We start from the raw sequence: 21,051 nt of genomic DNA on the forward strand, positions 1-21,051 counted from the left end.
AGCAAGAGGCTCATGGTTCCTGAGTGAGCCCCAGGGAGCATAGGACACCCTGGAGCATTCAGAGCAGGATCCTGATACAGTCAGGGGATGAAACATGCTGGGGGACTGGCCTTCCTGCTTCTCTACCAGACACAGGTTGAGTGGAGGATGGGAGAGCAGTGACTGCTGTATTCCAGGCACGAGGATGTAGTGGGTTAAGCAGGTGGTGCCCCGGAATAGAAAAGGGGGGAGCAGAGCTGAGACAGGATAGAGGTTCTCCCGAGTAAAGGAAAACAGAGCAGGGATGACAGTAAGGATGACAGCATGGGCAGACAGCGGGACAGAGCCGGTATGCACAGATGGAGACCAGCTGCCAGGGCACGCTGAGCTTTGTGAAAACCCAGTAACAAAAGCTGATTTCAGCTTCTCTCTCTAGGAGTCCTGTAGATCAGTCAGGAGACACCAGCTGACCCAGTCACCCGACGTAAGAAGGTGGAGGAGACCAGAGCACTAACCCTTAGTGAGTGCTGCTGTGTGAAAGGGGCAGGGAAAGCCCTTAATACCCGGCTTTTAACGGAAACAACCACTCACTTGCCCTTGGAGATGACAGGCTATCTCCACTTGACAGATGACAACTAGCCAAGGTCACATAGCTTTATGGAGCTGCTCACCGGTTTGTAGTGGAAAGAAATGAAAAAACAAAAAAATTCAATATGAGTTAAGAGAAGTGCTCTGTCAATACCAAGAGGGGTGGGAAGCACTTAACACTGACTGGGATACAGGACTGCTTCTCAGAGGGCAGTGCTTTTGAGATGAGTCTTGACGGCTGTTTAGAGGTTCACCAGGGTAGGGGAGGAGCCAAACATGGCCTTTCAGAGATAAGCAGAGCAGTGTGATCTAGCTCGGTGCATTTAGGATGGCTGGTATATTTGATGGATGAGGCTGGAGAGTGGGCAGGGCCCACACCATCCAAGGCCTGCTGGGACACTCCAAGAGTCTGGACTAGATGCTGAGTGGGGACAGCAGGAATATGGTAACATACAGCCGGTATGGCAAGCAAAGAAGTGACATCATTAGGTTTGCATTTTATGTAAAAAATTAAAGTATGAAAGTAAACTTGAAATGGATCAAAGACCTGAATGTAAGTCATGAAACCATAAAACTCTTAGAAGAAAACATAGGCAAAACTCTCTTGGACATAAACATGAGCAACTTCTTCATGAACATATCTCCCTGGGCAAGGGAAACAAAAGCAAAAATGAACAAGTGGGACTATATGAAGCTGAAAAGCTTCTGTACAGCAAAGGATAACACCAATAGAACAAAAGGGTATCCTACAGAATGGGAGAATATATTCATAAATGACAGATCCGATAAAGGGTTGACATCCAAAATATATAAAGAGCTCATGCACCACAACAGACAAAAAGCAAATATTCCAATTAAAAAATGGGCAGAGGATATGAACAGAAACTTCTCCAAAGAAGAAATTCAGATGGCCAACAGGAACATGAAAAGATGCTCCACATTACTAATCGTCAGAGAAATGCAAATTAAAACCACAATGAGATATCACCTCACACCAGTTAGGATGGCCAACTTCCAAAAGACAAACAACAAATGCTGGTGAGGATGTGGAGAAAGGGGAACCCTCCTACACTGCTGATGAGAATGTAAATTAGTTCAACCATTGTGGAAAGCAGTATGGAGGTTCCTCAAAAAGCTCAAAATAGAAATACCACTTGACCCAGGAATTCCACTCCTAGGAATTTACCCTAAGAATGCAGGAGCCCAGTTTGAAAAAGATCTATACACCCCTATGTTTATTGCAGCACTATTTACAATAGCCGAGAAATGGAAGTAACCTAAGTGTCCATCAGTAGATGAATGGATAAAGAAGATGTGGTACGTATACACAGTGGAATATTACTCAGCCATAAGAAGAAAACAAATCCTACCATTTGCAACAACATGGATGGAGCTAGAGGGTATTATGCTCAGTGAAATAAGTCAGGCAGTGAAAGACAAGTATCAAATGATTTCACTCATCTGTGGAGTATAAGAACAAAGCAAAAACTGAAGGAACAAAACAGCAGCAGACTCACAGAACCCAAGAATGGACTAATAGTTACCAAAGGGAAAGGGACTGGAGAGGCTGGGTGGGAAGGGGGGAATAAAGGGAAAAAGGGGCATTACAATTAGCACACATAATGCAGGGCGTGGGCAGAGGGAAGGCACAGAGAAGACAAGTAGGATTCTACAGCATCTTACTACACTGATGGACAGTGACTATATTGGGGTATGTGGTGGGGACTTGATAATGGGGGAAATCTAGTAACCACAATGTTGCTCATTTAAGTGTATATTAATGATACCAAAATTTTAAAAATTAAAAAAATTAAAGTATGAAGTACTAGGAGAAAACACGGATATATTAATAAATGTTGGATGGGGAAAGCTTTTCTTAGCATAATCCAAAGCCAGAAATCACATAAGATAAGACTGATGTAGATATGACTACATAACAATGAAAAACTGATACAGCAAAAGCTACCATAAACTACTCTTGATGGAGATAAATAAAAACTGGTCATGATATGTTTGCAACATATAACCCAGGATTAGCATGTAAAAGCATGTATGAATCTCAAAAGAAAGACAAATACTCAAATAGAAAATACAGGCAAAGTATATGAATAAGTAGCCCATGGGGGTGGGGAGGACAGAAATAGCTAAAAGCAAATGAAAATATGCTCATGTTTATTAATAACTGAAGAAATGTGAATGGAAACAAGATTACATTTTTCACCTATCATAATGGCCCTGATAAAAGAGAACAATGCCAACAGTAAAACATGTACTCTCATATACTGTTACATGAGAGCAAGAGTTCAAACTGATATGACCTTACCAGAAAGAAAACCTAAAACTTCATGTGAAAAATTAAAATGTGCACTTCACATCAAAGAATCTCTTCTAAGGAAATAATTGGACCATTGCACAAAAATGCATTATGAGGTATTTTCTTGCACTGTTGCTTACAATAGCAAATAGTTTGAGAACAAGCTTAAGGTCTGTCAAAGTGAAAACCGTTTAAATAAATAATGGTATATTCACACAATATAGGATACAGAGCCATTGAAAAGGATTGTGTAGATCTCTTAAGTATTGACCTGGGAGTTATCCATGATACAGTACTAAGTGAAGAGTAGATTACAGAACAGGACCCATGGTATGCATGTCTACTTTTATATTTATATATGTGGCACTTCATATACATATGAATATGAAATTTCCTTGTATATAAACAGGCTGTTTGCATAAAACACTGGGAAGTTTATTCAATAAACTGATAGCTACAGTTGTCTCAGGGATAGGGAATTGCAGCAGGACTCAATCTCTCTATTTTGATGTAAAAATATTTTATAATAAACCAGCTGGGGAATTGACAATAGCCCTGATCAAGCACTGGAGTACACTGTGAGGAAGTCTGTGCCAGACGGGCAATTCACCAGCATGTTAACATCTCTTGTACATGTATTTAAGCACCATTAGTCTGTACATCTAATGGCCTATCGGATCTCTCAACTTTAATGTCCCACTAGCCCTTCAAACTCATCACATCTAAAACTAAGCTCATCAAGCTGTCTCCTCCTGGCTCCTCTTCCAGTGTTTCCCATCTCAGTGAAAGGCATTCCACCCTCACCCCAAGACCAAGCTGGCAGCGAGAGCATCATTTTCACTGAAAAGAGCCAATGATAGGGCCAGCTCCCAGGCCAAAGCAAGTGGCCCCTTCCTCCTTTCTGTTCACCAGGGCCTCAGGCAAGGCATTGCCTCTCCAAATGGCTGTAAAACAGGAGCAGAACACCCCCTTTAACCCAGCCTGTTTGGATGCTGCCTTCCTTGAATGAATGACTGGAGAGATGGAACAGTTGAGGGATCATGGTTCAAAAGATTTTCCCTGGTTGAGTGGGTGAGTCTGAAAACATGAACCTATCCTCATTTATTTAAAGAAGAAGAGGTAACAAGCCTTCGTTGGAGCCCTTGCTGGGCTGTGAGCACCTGCTGATTAACTGCCAGCCACGGAAAGAAGTCTGTATCTCTTGAAAGCATGTAAGTCAGATTAATGGAGACTATGGTTGTGGGCCCGCCTAATTCATCCTGAATGCCAGCATTTCCACTTTTTCTTGTTCACCTGCTCCTGCTAGAAGAGAGGTGGAATTGAACTGATGAAAGACACACAGTTACTTTCATAAATACTTGCAATTTATTCCCTTGTACTTCCTGGAAGGGCTGGCCAGTTTCCCTTGGTTTCCAATACCTGGCAGCCCCTTCCCACCCCAGCCCAGGCCTAGGACTAATCCTGGGAAGCAAGTCTGAAGACTAAAGCCCAGCACACTGAGACTCCAGGTTGCGATGCCTGGAGCTGGACAAGCCCTGACCTGCACTCTAGCTCTTCTGCTGCTGAGGGTCACACCCCAGACTCCACTTCAGGTACCTGCATCCCTGTGCCCAAGCCCTGTTTAGTACAGGGTCTGCTATCTCATTCCCAGTAGGCTGGCACACCCTTCCTTGTGGTCACCTATAGGCTTCTCCAGGGAGTGAAGGCCCGCTATCTGTGTCTGAGGCCCCTCCACCTGTTGGCACATGTTCCTGACACCAACTGCCTCCTCTCCCCACCTGTGCCCACACTCCTGACACTGTTCTACCTGCCTGCTTCCTGCCAGATGCCTGCCTGGGTTCCCAGCTGTGGTCTCTGCTGTCATGGGTGCTTTGTCTGGTGGAATGAAGGTGCTCCGTGTCTGTGACTAGTTTTCCCTCCCCTCACCACACCCACTGCAGTCCTAGCCCTTCCCAATCTGCCTGATTCTGTTCCAGCTCTTCAAGTGATCCGTTACTTTTCTGAGAGGTGGCAGAATGAAGCAGCTTACAAATTTATAGCATATTTATTTCATTTATAATGGTACCAAAAACATGATGAATTTAACAAAATATGTGCAAAACCCGTACAATGAAGACAACACAAACACTGATAAGGAAAACTAGGGAAATAAATAAAAGAAATGAACTCTGTTCACAGATTGGAGGACGTAACATTAAGATGTCAGTTCTCCCCAACTTGATCTGGTCATTTAAAACAACCTCAATCAAAATCTTAACAGGCCTTTTTGTAGATATTGATAAGCTCATTCTAAATTTATATAAAAATGCATAGGACCTAGAATAGGCAAACCAACTGGAAAAAAGAACAAGACTGGAAGACTACCTGATTCCAAGACTTACTATGAAGCCACAGTAATTAAGATAGTGCAGTACTGGTTTAGGAAAAGACAAATAATATGGATGGTACAGAATGGAGGATCCAGAAATAGGCCTACACAAATATGGTCAATTAATTTTTGACAAAGGTGCCCAAGTAATTCAGTGAGGGAGAGGAACCCTCATACAGCAGAAATGGAAAATGATGCAGCTCATTTAGAAAACAGTCTGGTAGCTCTTCAAAAAGCAATAGGATTACCATATGACCCAGAAATTCCACCCATAAGTATAAACCCAAGAGAAATGAAAACATTAAGTCCACACAAACTTACACATGAATGTTCCTAGCAGTATTATTTATGATAGCCACAAAGTGGAAACAACCTAAATGTCCATCAACTGGTGAATGGGTAAACAAAATGTGGCACATCCATACAATGGACTATTACTCAGCAATAAAAAGTACTAATTCATGCTGTCACATGGATGAACCTTGAAAACATTACACTAAGTGGAAGACACCAGTCACAAAGGACTACATATTATGACCATTGGTAGCCGATGGGCTGTACAAAAAGAGGCAAGGAAGGCTGGATTTGGCTGGTGGGCTGTCATCTGCCCCATCTACAGCTAAAGCTGGTTTCTCAGCCTTGACATGACTGCAGTTTCTGGCTAGTTAATTTTTGTTGTAAGGGGCTATTCTGTGCATTTAATGGTGCTTAACACTCTTCTTGACCTCTACCTACTAGATACCAGTAGGACCTGCCCAGTTGTGACAACCAAGAATGTCTCCAGACATTGCCACATGTCCCCTGAGGGGTATACTCACCCCTGGGATAGAAATATTGACCTATAGTGATAGCAGGTCACTGGCTGGGTGGAGGGAGGTAGGGGGTTGAATGGGAACAGGCACAAGGGAAACTTTTGGGATAATAGAAATATTCTACATCTTGATTGTGGTGGTGATTACTCATGCATATAAACATGTCAAAATTCTCTGAAAAATGTATACTAAAAATGATTGTGTCTAGTGTATGTAAATTACACCTCAAAGAAGTTGACTTTAAAACAACAAAAACACACTTAAAGGGGACCATTAAAAGAAAAGCAGAAAAAGAGACTTACTAGCAATTACATTTTGTGCTAAGCTTCCTGGGAGTCCAAGCAGGTTTGGGAGGAAAAACTCTTACTGTGGTATTAAACGAAGGCTCTAATTCACCCTCTAGGTCAAAGAGCCTTTCAAATCCTGAATCCTTCAGTGCCCCCTCCATCCAACTGAACATCCAAAAGAAAGTTTCAGCCAGAATGTTTTAGAGAAAGCAGGTCTGCTCTCTATATAGATAATGTTAGAAGGAATTTCTTGGCTTCCTCTCTAAGGAATAAAAGAAACATGACAGATATATTTACAGTTTTGCAGAAGGTGTATAAATATTTTTCCAATGGCCATGTTTAATAAAGGCTGAGGAAATACCATTAAATTTTAACTTAGCAAAGACATTTCTGTGGAGTGATATTGTCTAATACATCTAATATCATTAACGTGATAGCATCTAATATAAATTTGGTGCTCTAACCTACACTAGAAAGAGAAGGCAAATATGTCTTATAAATCCTTTAACTGGTTAATGGTAAAGAAGGTGTCTAAATATCACTCCTCTAGTTAGGCCACCCCAGTCCCAGCCATGCCTAAGCCAGATTTATGCCCCCAGTTTCCTCTCCCCTTAGCTTTCTAGTGTTCTGAAATTGGGGAACAGGTGTACAGGTGATTTTCGTAGGTACGTGTACTTGGGTATAAACGACGTTGAATCATGAGTGCAGAGGTGGTCTCTTTTCAGTTCTCTTTCTATACTTCTAATTACATCAAGGAAAATATCTCAGTGGGTGGGTGTGTATCTTCGAATATCCAGCACTTCTTAATTTCCCATTTTCACAAAGGGAAGAGGCAAGGTCTAGTTTTTGGAAGTGAATAACATTAATTGGCTTTCATTGTATTTATTTTTCTAGTTATTTATTTATGGCAAATATTCCTATGTGTGGTGTTGATATAATGTTTCTTTTAAAATTTAAGTAAAAAAGGCACATTTATTTAAAGAAAAATATTAAGCATCAATCACATAGATGGTACTATAATATCAAAAATGGAAGGAAGGTATATGCAAATGATCAGGTGGGACAATGATGCTCCCAGCCAGGGAGTTTTCTGTAAAAGGCCAGAGAGTAAACATTTTAGGTTTTGTGGGCCACATTTGGACTCCATCACATATTGTTTTTTCTTTTTAAGTAATCTCTTAAAATTATAAACACCATTCTTAGCTCACTAGGCTGGACAGAAACTCCCCCAGCCACTGTCTGTTGACCCATGTTCCAGGAGCTATGCTTTCAGAGGAGTCAGCCACTAGCCACATGTGGCTACTGAGCCCTTGAAATATGGCTAGTATGAAGGAGGAACTGAAATTTTAGTTGTGCTTATTTTTAAGCTGAGGGACTGTGTGGCTGAGGGACTGTACGGTGCAGTTCGAGCCAATGACTAAAGAAAAATAAAACTACTTCGCATCAGGCTGAAAAGATAAACATCGATGGAACGATAACTCCTTCTCAATCCTCTTTTGACTTTTTCTCCCTCTACCAGTTCATCAAGAGTTGTCAATAAATTATCTTCTGATGGCAAGTTACAGTCATTATAGTCAGCAAAAAAACAGAGATAACTTCTCTGATGATTATTATTAAGGCAAGGCAATTGCCTTAAAAATGCAGTAAGATAAGAAAATTAAATCCTCAAGATAACATGGGAAAAAGGAGATAAATTGTGTTATGATTGTATGACTTTTAAAAAACTAAGAGCAATGGTAAGATAACAGATTATAAATAAATATAATAAAATCAATGTAGTTTTTCTATACTAGTAGCCAGCCAGCTATAAAGAGAAACAGGAAAAGCTGTTGTGTTCACAATAGTGAAAGACACTGTAAAACATTTAAGCATAAATAAAACAGTAAGACTGGTCCAGAAAAGACAAATCTAAATATAAAGCATTTTCTCTATTTTGATCTGTTTTGTTTAATGGCTCCCCAGGGTTGAGAATGGGAATCCCAGTGACAAAAAAACGGGCTTGAGTTTTCTTTTTGGGGTAATGGACAGTTCCTAAAATCAAATTGCATGATGCTTGCACAACTCTTTAAATATACTAATAATCAGTGAATTATACACTTAAACTTCATTAGTTTTATTATAGGTAAATTATATTTCAATACAGCTTCACACACGCACAAAACTAAGAAAGGAACAGATTCCTATAGAACTCAAAATATATAAAATAGAATCTAAACAAATGAAACAAATATGTTCTCAAAAGGGAAAGGCTGATATTATAAAATGTCAGTTCTCCCCAAATTAATATATAAATGTGATGCAATTCCTACCAGACTTCCCAATGGGTTTATTTTGAAATGGATAAAAATGGAATTGAGAAGTCAGGAAATTATGAAAAGGAATACAGGGCAGATAAAGGTATTCCTTAGGAATATTAAAAGATGTGTATGAAATTACTGTAATTAAAACTGTATGGTATCAGCATATGTTTAGACAGATGAGTAGAACAGAATAAGGTGCTTAGTAGCAGATTTTGATTAAATCCAACAAAAGTGATATTTCAATTAAGTGGGAGGAAAATTATTTACTTAATAGATGGGGCTGGCATCACTGGCTATTTGTCTGGAAGAAAATTAAGTTGGCTTCCTACCTTACAGCATATATCAAAATCTGTAAGTCCATCTGGGATGTATTTAAATGAAAACACAGAACAATAAAAATATTAGAAGAAAGCCCAGGAAATTATATGTACAACCTGGGAGTAGTGGGAGACCTTTAAACTCAGTCTGGAAACCCAGAAGCCATAAAAGAAAAGTCACATTTCTGACTTTATAAAAATGTAAGAATTTGGTTAAGGTAGTGATATCATAAAGTCAAATAGATCAACAATAAATAGCCTGAGAAAACATGTGCAGTGCATATGATAGCTAGGAGCTCTTACAAATTGATAGGAAAAATACAACCAAGAGAAAGATAGGCCCAGTGTATCAATAAGAAATACACAGGAGAACAAGTCTAAATGACCAACAGCATAGAAAAAGATGTTCAACCTCTCCAGTAATTAAAGAAATGCAAATGAAAGTAATAACCAAGTGATGTCTTTTCACATCCATCACTGGCAAAAATCCCAGGGACTTTAGCAGGACTTGGGGGAGGAGGGGTGCTGGCTGAGAATGATCGTGAAGATGTTGCTGATGGAAAGACAAATTATTACATTATTTTGGAAAACAGTCTGAAAAGACCTCGACAAAATTGTTAAAAGATCTCTGACTCTGCAACTGCACTCCTAGGACTCTGTCCACAGAAATCAAAGCACACACAAAAAATAAGGGAACATGGTTAGAGAGGTCCATGGCAGCAGGGTTGTAGGACAAATAACAACCAACCAGAAACAAACTGTATACCCAACTCTGAGGAACAGTTGAAAAACCCGTGTACTATCTAAATGAAAACTGTGTCTCTTCTCACAGCCCTTCTGACACCAGCACTGGGAGTCAGTGCAGACTCCCTAGGCTAAGGGCTCAGTTCTGCAAGATTGCTCCCACTGTACACACCAGTCATTCCATCCCAGGCTGTCACCTTATCCTTCTGGCCATCTGACCATAAATCAGGAGTTCCTGAGACAATTTGCTCGAATATCTCACAAGGCTCAGAGAAACACTTTGCATAATGTTACTGGAAATAACACAGGTACATCCAAATGTAAGAGATATTTAAGACAAGGTATGGGGAAGGGACACAGAGCCACCTTCCAGAATCTCAGTGGGTTCACCAACCAGGAAGATCTCCAAACCCCTTCACCTAAGGTTTTTGTGGAGGTTCCATTATGAAGGCAAGATTGATTAAATCATTGGTCATTGGTGATTAACTCAATCTCCAACCCCTTCCCTGTCCTAGGAGGAGAGGGAGAGGGGAGGGGGGGCCTGAAAGTTTCAACTCTGTAATTAACTGATTGGTTCCCTCGGCAACCAGCCCCCATTCTCTGAAGTCACCTTATTAGCATAGAGCCACCTCATTAGCATAAACTCAGGTATAGTTGAAAGGGGCTTATTATGAATAACAAAAGACACTCCTCTCACCCCTGTCACTCAGAAAATGACAAGCATTCTAGGAGCTCTGTGCCAGAAACTGGGGATGAAGACCAAATATATATTTATTATATCGCAAGATCACGTTATCCATGCCATAGAGATCATGCAATTTTTAAAAAGTTAGATCTATACCAAGTGGCTTAACACTTCTTCTAAGATATAATGATAAGAAAGGCAAGTTGTAGAGATAGTGTATTTTATCAAAATGGAAATCTAATACATGTATCCATGATATCCATACACAGACACAAATATAACAGGATCCTATTCTGATAAAATGAATGCAGACAATAATACCTGTATTTTTAAAATTTATACACAATAATGTGTAGGGAGTAAAAAATGGGTGAAAACACCTGTTTGTCTACTCTTGTTACCTGGAGGGAGGAAGTGGTATGTAGTTGGAGAAGAGGAGTGGATAATAGAGGAAATGGGGGAGGTGGCAAAAGTCTAGTTTTTTTAAAAGAAAAAAATGTCAACAATTGAAACAGAATGGACGTGTATGTGTATGTCTGCATACAAGATGAGATGCAAGGAAGATGGTCACTAAAATGCTAATGTGGTAGCTATTTTAGGGTTGTGGGATTTCAGGTGACTTTTACTTTCTTAAACATTTAAATATTGTTTAAATTGTTTACTTTGAATATGTATTATTTATAAAACTAAGGAGAGGGGAAAGCAATAAAGTCATATTCAATCAAGCAAGAATTACCATCAGTCAAATTTACCCAGCCCCTATTACGTGCCACTCACAGGAGCAGACATGCTTCATTCCTGGTCCTCACAGCCACACTGCAATGAAGGAGGACAACGGGATCCGGAAAGGTTAGGTGACTTTCTTGGTATCACACAGATGACTGGAAAGATGTGCATCCAGCTTTAACTCCTAGACATTCTCTTCCCCACCTCTGCACTGCACTCCCACTTTATGGGCTATGCTGGCCACAGGGCATTTACCTTCTGTCGGGCCCACCCATGTGTCCTTCACCTACCAGGCATACAGGCATACAGGTGCCCCTCACTGCCCCTGATGGTAGGCTCCAAAATGAGTATTGCAGGATCCCTGCCTTTGAGACTCTCAAGCCTTTACCTCTCTGTTAGCATCAATCACATCAGTCAACCTGTGATGACCCAAGGGCAGAGGACTACACTACAGATTCCTTGTGTAAACAACTGTATTCATACTCAGCACAGGGCCCTGTAAATGTTCAATTTGTTAACTACTACTTAGAAGTGAAAACCACAAAAAGAGAAGCCCTGAGCTCTGTTTTCCAGGCTCTCAATGTCTACACCTAAAAGGCCTTTCTCATGGGTCATATTCATTATGATAAATTTTTATGTAAGTAAACAGGCTGGTTACTTCAAGCTGACACTTTTTGAGGAACGTTTTAAGCCAGAGAAATCACAAAATTCAAAATAGAAAAACGAAAACCTATTTACACATCTCAACTGAGAGTAGAGGATTCTACAATTAGGAGGAAAGAGCACGTTTTCTGTGCTATTTAGTGGCTATTTGGAGCATGAAGGACATGAACAAAGGTGGCCAAAGAAAGGAGGAACATCGAGATGCTATTTTAACACAAGCCTAACAGGAGAAAAACATTGCATTTATGCACATGATTTTCTTACTTTAAACACACATAGACACCTCTAAATATATTTCCAAACTTGTCATTGATTTTCATTAGGAAACTTAAATGGCTGAAGGTGATCTGAAGGCCCAGGGAACTAGTGAGTAAGCAGATAAAGGTAAGGTCTCTTCATTTCACACCCTACCCTCTTGGGTTCCCTCCTTGTCACTCCCAAGCACACAGGCCCCACAGGTGCAGAGCCAAGAAGAGGTGGAAGCTGGGGGCTGAGGAGGTGCTCAGGTACCCAAAGCCCTTCACTCTGTCCCTCCCCTGCTTCCCAAACCTCCTTCCTCTGACACCAGCCAAGCCGATAATCTGAGTCCTTGGCCCCATCCTGCAGTTTCACACCCATGTCTAGCCTGAACATCCTCTTCCCCAAATCCTGCCTGAACACCTGGTCAGGGAAGACCTTTGAGGCATGCACCCTAATGGTCACAATTATTCTCTCAGCCTGTGGGCTCTGCCCCACATCAGTTATATTCTGCCACTTCACAGACAGTTACACAATCTGCCAGGTGGGCGCCTCCCTCCACCTTTTTCTTCCCTAAGTACTAAACGTTAATCACCTTCCCCTTTTAAATCATTTACTCAAATAATCCAGTTTTGAGATTTTTACCTGCTCTGGAGAGAAAGACATCACAATCCTGTCTGAAAGAATTAGGTCTGTGTGGTGTGAGCGAGCCATGGGGCTACTGGGCGGCTCTTCCAGGAGCATTTTGGTGGGGTTAACCATTTAACTGTATGTACCTTCCAAAATGTATAACTTTATATAAAAACCAGAAAGGATATATTGTAACATAGAGTGCAGATATTGCATTATATGTTTAAAACTAAAAAATGAGGCTTCAACAGTCACTGAAGACCGCATATGAGTCCATTTATATAAGATGTCCAGAACAGGCCAGTCTATAGGGATAGAGAGTGGACTGCTGGTTGTCAGGAGCTGGGGTGAGGGACTGGAGGGAGTGGTGGAGAGGAATGGTCAAGGGCTTTCCTATTGGGACGATGAAAATGTTCTAAAATTAGAGTATGCTGATGGTTGCACAACTCTGTGAACAACAAAAGTCACTTAATTGTTCACTTTGCATTTAATTTTTAATCTCAATAAAGCTGTTAATAAGGCTTCAAAACTATTTCAAACTTACATCAGGGTGATTAAGACTAAGCCACAAGGCAAACTTTAAGAAGTAGTAATAGGAAAGAATGAAAACTCCTGCCTGGTCCACAAGTCAACAATCAGGTTCCCAGGAGGGCATCTGGGGTACAAGTCGGTGGGGGGAGGGGCAGTGTCAAGAATGTCCCCACTGCTCCTGGTCAGCAGCTGAGACTGAACCAGTGTGAACAGGGGAGGGGGTGCCTTTTCTGGAGGCAGCTCTATGGCCCATCAGATCTGTGGCAAAGGGCATGAAGGGGGATGGTGTCGGCAGAGCTGAGCACTGAGGGGTGGGGTGACCACAGGCAGTGCAGGTGGCCAGCTTGTGTGAAAGCAAAGGGACATTCAGATGACACGCGGGAAGGCTCTGGGCTCCCCAGGTGGGTTCTGAGGAAGATGACTATGGAGTTGTGGGGGAAGGGGACCATCTCCTTGCTGTTTGTGGTGAGGCCCTCAGAGCGCATGGGACAGATGCTCGGTGGTATATTCCAAAAAGGGGAGTAAGATTAGAGGAGGGTGCCCTCAACAAGGGCCCTCCGCACCACCAAAACAAGCACAGCAGCAAAAACAACCAGGCCCAGGCTGGAATGACTTCTGGAATAGGTTGCACACATTAAAAAGGGCCACATAATAGAGTGCTGAGCACCCCCACAACTGCTTTCTAGTAAATTCCTCTGCAGAGCCCCATGCAGCCTCCCTCCCTACCCATTTGGGCAGAATACCCTCCCCCACTCTGCTGGACCGCCACCTAGAGGCTCGAGTTGCCCCTTCCAGGCGACTCCCCACCTCTATCCAGCAGAAGGTAAGGCTGGGTGGGGTTGGGTGGGACCAGATGGGTTTGCCTTATTACACGAGTTGGAAGGTTTTTTCCATTATAATCCAGTTGTAAAAAACATGTCCACTTTATGTCTTTTTAGAAACCCACAAAAAAATGGGATATATTCTATAATTCTAATTCCCAAATAAGAAAACTGAACTCTTTGACTCCAAGCTGACACTTTTTGAGGAATTTTTTTTAGCCAGAGAAATCACACAATTCAAAATTCCTATTTGACCCCAATATGAGAAATGTAAAATAGTTAACAAGATAAAAAAATCACTTGTTAATCTTGACAGGATATCCCTGGAATGATTTTGGGACCCATGTTGCAAATATAAGCTGATTCTCATCTTTTCCTTAAAAAACAGGAGTAAGGAAATTGCTGTAGCAAGACTATGGTTGAAACACAACCTTAATTTTAAAATTTCAGCTGCTATGGAGTCATACGCAGCCTAAAGCTCTATTTGTTTGCTGAACACTGTAAGTTTGAAACCAACCTCTATTAAAGACACATATGTTAGTCTTTAGGGTTTCTAAAAATAGTTTAAACACAGTATTGCATATCTCAGAATTTCTTTTTTGTTTTTTTAATTTCACCATTGATCTTACTATTTGGCATCATCTGCTAAAACACCACATATATATATATACCCTTGATCCAGCAATTCCACTCCTAAGTATATTCCCAACAGAAACACACATGTTTACAAAGACACATACTAGAAGGTTCTCAACAGTGCTCTTCATGATAGCCCCAAACTGGAAACTACCCAAATGCCCATTAACAACATAAGCAATAAGTAAATCGTCGCACATTTACACAATGGAATGCTATACAGCAATGAAAATGAGCAAATGAAATGCAACAAACATAACGTTGAGCAAAAAAACCCATTCATGAGAGTCCCACTATATGATTCCATTTGTAAAGTTCAAAAACAGGCAAAGCTGATCTATGCTCTAGGAAGTCAGGCTAGTGATTGGTGACACTGGAGGAAGAGTAGTGACTGAGAAAGGATTTGGGGGGGCTTTTGGATACCAGTAATTGGTTTCTTGATCTGGTGCTGAGAACATAGATATATTTAGTTTGCAAGCATCATTAAGTTATACACTTATGATTTGTATACTTTCCTGTATATTTGTCATACTTCACTAAAAGTTTAAAAAATTAAAATATTTTAAAACTACACCCCCACCCCCCTAAAAAAGTCACTGTTTCGTGTATGTGTATTGCCCACATACTTGACAATATGGCAAACTTAATTCAAGGCACTTCATTAAAGCTGAGTTTCCCATGTGTTGGAAAGAGGAGAAAAAGACATTAAATGAAAAAAATTGGGGGCTATGTTTAAATTTTATAACAGAATGAACTTATTGATCCACAAAGACAGAAATCTGGTTGAAGTGGTAAAAATGAGAAAGGAGGTGACTTCTCCATCAATAGTGGATCATGATTTGCAGAAGAACAAAGGGAAGGACAGGGCCAGACAAAAGCCCAGAGAATAAAGAACCGAGGCCTGAGAAATTAGCACGAGCCCATGGCAGACTTGAAATCAACAAAGGAGCTGCCTGTAAATGGACACTGAAATGACACAAAGATGGTGTGATTGAGTACTGGGCACTGCTAATGTGTGGGAGGCACATTCACAAGGAGTTGAGGCAGCAACAGACCCACAAAACTTTGCTGAGCCTATAAAAATGGACAGATGTTGGGGGTGGGGAATGATATAGTGCTCTATTCAGAATGAGGATATTCTCCTTTTTTCAAGAGAATCTAGTTATTCATAAAACCTCAAACTCACTTGGGCCAAATGATTTTAAACTTAAATGGGGAACCAGAGGTCTCAATGGCTGGAAAATACTGTAAAACATCCAAATCCTTTAGTTTGTCATTCTTATGTATTGAATGCTTCCTCTGAGCAATATTTTGTGCTAGAAACTATATGGATAAAAAATGAGGGTCAAATCCTATCTTAAATGAGGTGAGGTGCACCATTTTGTGATGGAATAGTCCATTGCTAAACTCTTTAGTTTACTGTAAACCTTACACCCAAGAAATAAGCTTCGTAGCTTGGGGTTGTATTTAAAAGCATGGACCCTGTAATGATTAGACTATAGTACCCAGTTATTCAAACACTCATCCATATGTGTTGCTGTGAAGGTACTTTTTAGATGTGGTTAACATCTAGAATCAGTGGGCTTTCAGGTAAAGGAGACTTTTCTCGATAATGCAGATGGGCCTCATACATTCAATCGAAAGGCCTTAAGAGAAAAACAGGTTTCCCTGAGGAAGAAATTCTGCCTTAAGACTGCAGCATCAGCTCTTGCCTGACAGTTTCCAGCCTGCCCTCCTGTCCTCCACATACGGGACATGCCAGCCCTCACAATCCCATAAACCAATCCTTACTGGTTTTGTTCTCTGGAGAACCCCAACTTACACAGATTTTAAGCAGATTCCTTGGGTTTGAAGCTTGCCTCTGATACTTCTCTAGCTGTACATCTGCTGCTTCACTTGTAAACTGGGGATAATATTAGTACTTAACTCATAAGAACTAGAACAACCCCTCACACAGAGTGATTTGAAAGTGTTTGTTAAATAAGCAATTCTGTAGTGCTGAATTTGTTAGCCAGAAAGCATGAGGTATTTTATTCTCAACAATTTGCCATCAACCAAACATGACTGCTTTTTCCCATACCAAGAACAGAGCAGCCACAGAACAACAGCACCTCACCTGTTACAGGTGTCTAATTGTTCCTTTAGCTAGTGGAGGAGCAGTGTGAGAAGCCAGGCCAACTTCAAACATGAGGATGATTCTGCAAAGCCGGGGGTCTGAGCACTTCTGCAGGAACATTCTTAACTCTGTAAGTTCTCAGCTGCTTCTGCAGCTGTGCTTCAAGAGGCTCAGACTCAGCTCAGAGCTATTTCTACTATTTGTGAGGAGGGGAGCTTCGGAAAGAGGTCCTAACCATTCATTCTGCTCCCACTGTTGACAACCCCAGCAACCTGTTCTGGCCCCTTGGAATGAAAGGTTAACAGGGAATCAAAATGTTGTTTTTGTGGACATACATTCTGAGGGAGAATATGATGATGGTGATAATTAACATTTATGGAGCACTTATTGGTGCCAGATGCTACTTTCCCTCCATCTTCCCTGTAAAATGGACTGGTCTCCTCTACAGTCTCCCCATGTAGAAAGATTGGGTTGGAGGTTCACACAGCACTTTAATAGGATTATACCCTTGAACAAATACATAACATTCATGAAGAATAAACCAACAAAACATTCTCTCCTGAAACTTATCCCCTTGCACAATGCCATGAAAACACATTTCCTATTGGAGCAATTTTGGTGAGAAAACACCTTCAGCTTCAGACCTCAGGTTTTCAAATATTGGAATTCCTGATTTTCACCTACTCTGGACATAGGTCCATTAAGTTAAGAACACCTAATAAATAACATTCCAACTAGTCTTTCCAGATAAGTTTTGTAAATTCTGAGAAGTACCTTCTCAAACTGCCATCCCTTGAAAACTAGCAAGATACAGCCTATTGCTGCTTTCCTGGGGCCACTCAGTACAGCCTAGATAGGTGGCCTTCACACTGGCAACTACCATACCTTCTGGGCAAGACCCAACAGTCATGTCACAGCCCCTCAGCTATGTCACCAACCTGGTTATGAAAGAAAATCTTGAGGTTCAAGGCTAGGTTAAGAGATCTAACATACTCATTAATTAATGGCAAATATAAGTCACAACCATTAGTCCTTTCAACCACAGCCAAGCTACCTCCACTCTTGGAATAAAAATGCCTTTTTTTTTTTTTAATGAATGACAATTTAAAAGTATAAATCTTATACTAAAGAGTCACTTTTAGTATTAGCTAAACAAGTATCAAAGGACACCTGCAAATCAGAATTCTTGTTTGGGCTGTCATTTCACATGTCAAGAGGTTGAGCTTGCAGATGCTTAGGCATCCAGTAAGACTGAGTGTGTGGAAAGCTCTGTTGAATCCCTGATTTGTGTTTCCATTTCGTCTGCTTTCCCATGGGCAAGCAGCCCTCTCCTATCACAGAAGAGTCCTCATCTTAGGTCAGCAGACAATATGGGCGAAATCTGCAAAGGAGGGGACCCACTGGCTTGGGTGTGGTCACTGGCAAAAGGAGCTGTGGTCCCCTGGCTCCAGGCCCTAAAACCAGGGGCCGCCTACTTGGGCAATCTGCAAGACGAATTCTCCCGTTTTCCCGTTTTTACCACGATGCGCACCGATCCTGACTGCTCGTTCTACGAACACACAGCGGACCTTCGCTGTGGGCCGCCTCGGCAGACAAAGCCCTCTGCTCAAGGGGCCCGCCCAGCACCGAGGCCACCTCCAGGTTGCTGCCCGGCAGCCACGCCACGTCTCGGCTTCTGGTCAAGTGCAAGGGCCTGGCAGCGGCGCCGCAGCCAAAAGGCACCAAAGCTGGGGGTGGCGGCTGTTTGCCCACCCCATAGTCTTTCGGAGACTCGCGACTCTCACCAGGGAATTAACGACCGGGCCTGGAGACCCAACAAAACCCCCAAGAGAGAAGCACCTGCCCTGAGTTTTCTCCGGGAGCATTTTCTGCACCAGAAAACTGCACACTTGAGTTCTGGGGGCCCTATGGGTCGTCAGGCGGATACCGGTGAAGGCTATTGTTCTCACGGTCTCCCCGGCCGGAGACGTCCCTCATTCCGTCTCCCTGGCAGCATCTGCCACTGGACCAAGCTTTTCAGCTCCACCAGGAAAAGGGTGTGCCTGTGGCGCTGCGGATTATCACAAACCCTGAACGAGTCCCTGTGGGCTTGTGTCAAGCCCGGAGACAAAGCTCCTCGCGGGGACAGCCCAGCCCGGTCCCGGATTCGCCATCCTGGGTCTGTCGCCCATCCAAGGGCCACGCCCAGCCAGCCACCTGGACCGCCAGGCCCCACGCCCGGAGCTGAGGGTCTTCAGACCCGAAACCGGCCTCCCAGATGCCTGCCCCTCCCCTCACGGGGACCTTCCTCCCTAGGGAGACCTCCCTCCCCAGAGAGACCCCTCCCCCGCACCGCGCCGGTCCCTCCTCCCTCACGTCGGGCCTCCTCAAACCCTGGCGGTCTCCACCCTCCGGCATCTCTCCTCCCCTCATTCTACATCAGCCCCAGACTTGCCTCGCGCCACCTGCACCAAGCTCCTTCCCTTCCTCCTCAGACCCGCCCCCCGCCCCCTTCCCTTCCCTCCGCAAACACGGGTATCCACCTCCCCCTCCTCCCAAACCCAGTAACCTCTCCCCACCCAGCTTTCCCATCTCATCTTCGCTTAAACGGAGGCCTCCCCCCCACCCCCACTTCCCGATCCCAGCTTCTCTCCAGCTCGGATTCCTGCCCCCTCCCCAGGCTGGGGTGTCGTGGTCTCTCGCCCACCGAGATCCTAGGGGCGGAGAGCGCCCCTGCGTCGGGCTCAGGCGCTGGGACTCAGCCAGGCGGCCACTCTGGGCTGAGAGCGGCAGGCGGCCTTTGTGGTTCAGGCAGGTGCCTCAGAGGCGGCAGGCGAATTGTCTCCAGACCTCCAATCCGTTAGCGGGGCGGGTAAAACGGCCGGCGGGTCAGGTCTCGGCCGGGCAAATCCCAACCCGGAGGCGAGATGGATGGAAGATGAGTATATGGGTGGTGGGTGGGGGCCGGGGACAACGCCGATCTAGGGACTCGGGAAGGACCGGCCCTCAGCCAGAGAAGCCCTCTCCCAGCCTTCCAGCCATTCATTGCACCTCGATGAGTGCGGCTGGGCACCTACTATGTGCTAAGAGTGAAACCCCTTCAACCAAACCGCCTTCTGACCCCAGTTGTTTGCAATCTCACGAACACACATTTAACGCCTACTAACAGCAAGGCGTTCCGTGGGCGTACAAAGAGGATCCGATTCTGGCCCTAGTTTAGTTCGATGGCTGCCTCTAATGCCAACCGTAACTCCTGCTGCGTCCCCTGCAGCCAGACCCCAGGCGCTCCCCTGCCCTTTTGTGCGCCTCCCAGAGAAATCGAGGCCGTGAGATAAATGTCCCAGCTCGGGAAGAATAAACCCACCGCCCGCCCCACCATCACCCACTCCTCTGGGATGCCTCGGCTGGAAGGGTCCGTCGGTCGGTCAGTCTCTTCTCGGTCTCGCCGCGGCGCGGGAGCTGCTGGTGCTCGCGGCAGCCGCGGCTGCAGGGGCGCTCGCTCAATCGCAGCCTTGGCTAGCTGGGCGCTGGAGTCGGAAGCCGGGAACTGGGGAGGGGACGTGGGCGGGGCCAAAGGCGGCCTCGGCCAATCACCAGTCCGACGGCTCCTCCCCTGCCCTCCCCACCTCGCACTAGCAGGTTGCGGGGAGGCGGGGACAAGCGGCTGCCCGCGTACTTCGCGCCGCGCGCGTTCGCCGCCTTGGGACTACAATTCCCGACAGGTCCTGCTGCAGGGTCGGGGTCCGAGAGGGAGCAGAAGGCGAGGCCCGAGAATCCGCGACCACCCTTGCTCCCTTCTCCGCGTTCCTTTGGGTTTCCGTGGTGCCTCTCGACACTTCACAAAGCCCGGGCGATCGGACGCGCTGATGTACGCGTCCGCTGGGAGGGTGCGGGGCGGGTCCCGAGGACACACCGCCTCCCCTCCCCCTGCAGGACCCCACCCGAAGGGCTGAGACAATGCCCGGCCGCCTCTCCCCGACTGCTGCTGGGCCTCCCCTGCGCCGCGAGGCCTTGTTAGAGCTGTCTGGTTCCCGCCAAGACCCAGTCCGACGCCTTCTAGGGGGGCTCTCCGCGGAATTCCAGAATGGAGAGGGCGGGGGTGGTCGCGATAGGAAAATGTTCACATATACAAAGTGGACGACCGCTCAGAGGCCCCTAAGTTCGCCTCTGCCCCCTTTGGGGGCTCCAACCCGGAGTATATTCGGCGGCGCTGAGCTAGGGCTTCTCCATCCAGAGCATTCAGGTCCAGCTGCTTGTCCTGTTTCTGACACCTCCTTTAAGGGCATGCTGCAGCCTCTGAAACTGTTTTATAACTCAG

The 21,051-nt window shown here is 44.1% G+C and overlaps 1 protein-coding gene across 2 annotated transcripts in view; it reads right to left on the reverse strand.

Annotated features, from left to right (window-relative positions):
- DPYSL5 (dihydropyrimidinase like 5) overlaps positions 1–20,299 on the reverse strand; it is an 84,395-nt gene extending 64,096 nt beyond the window's left edge. For both annotated transcript variants that reach the window (XR_012122340.1, XM_017650716.3), the window contains exon 1: positions 20,120–20,299. The gene's annotated coding sequence lies outside the window, so the exon portion shown is untranslated. The remainder of the gene's footprint in view (positions 1–20,119) is intronic.
- Positions 20,300–21,051: the final 752 nt, after the last annotated feature.

Source organism: Manis javanica, chromosome 1, assembly GCF_040802235.1.
Source record: "Manis javanica isolate MJ-LG chromosome 1, MJ_LKY, whole genome shotgun sequence".
In the NCBI taxonomy this organism is placed as follows: domain Eukaryota; kingdom Metazoa; phylum Chordata; class Mammalia; order Pholidota; family Manidae; genus Manis; species Manis javanica.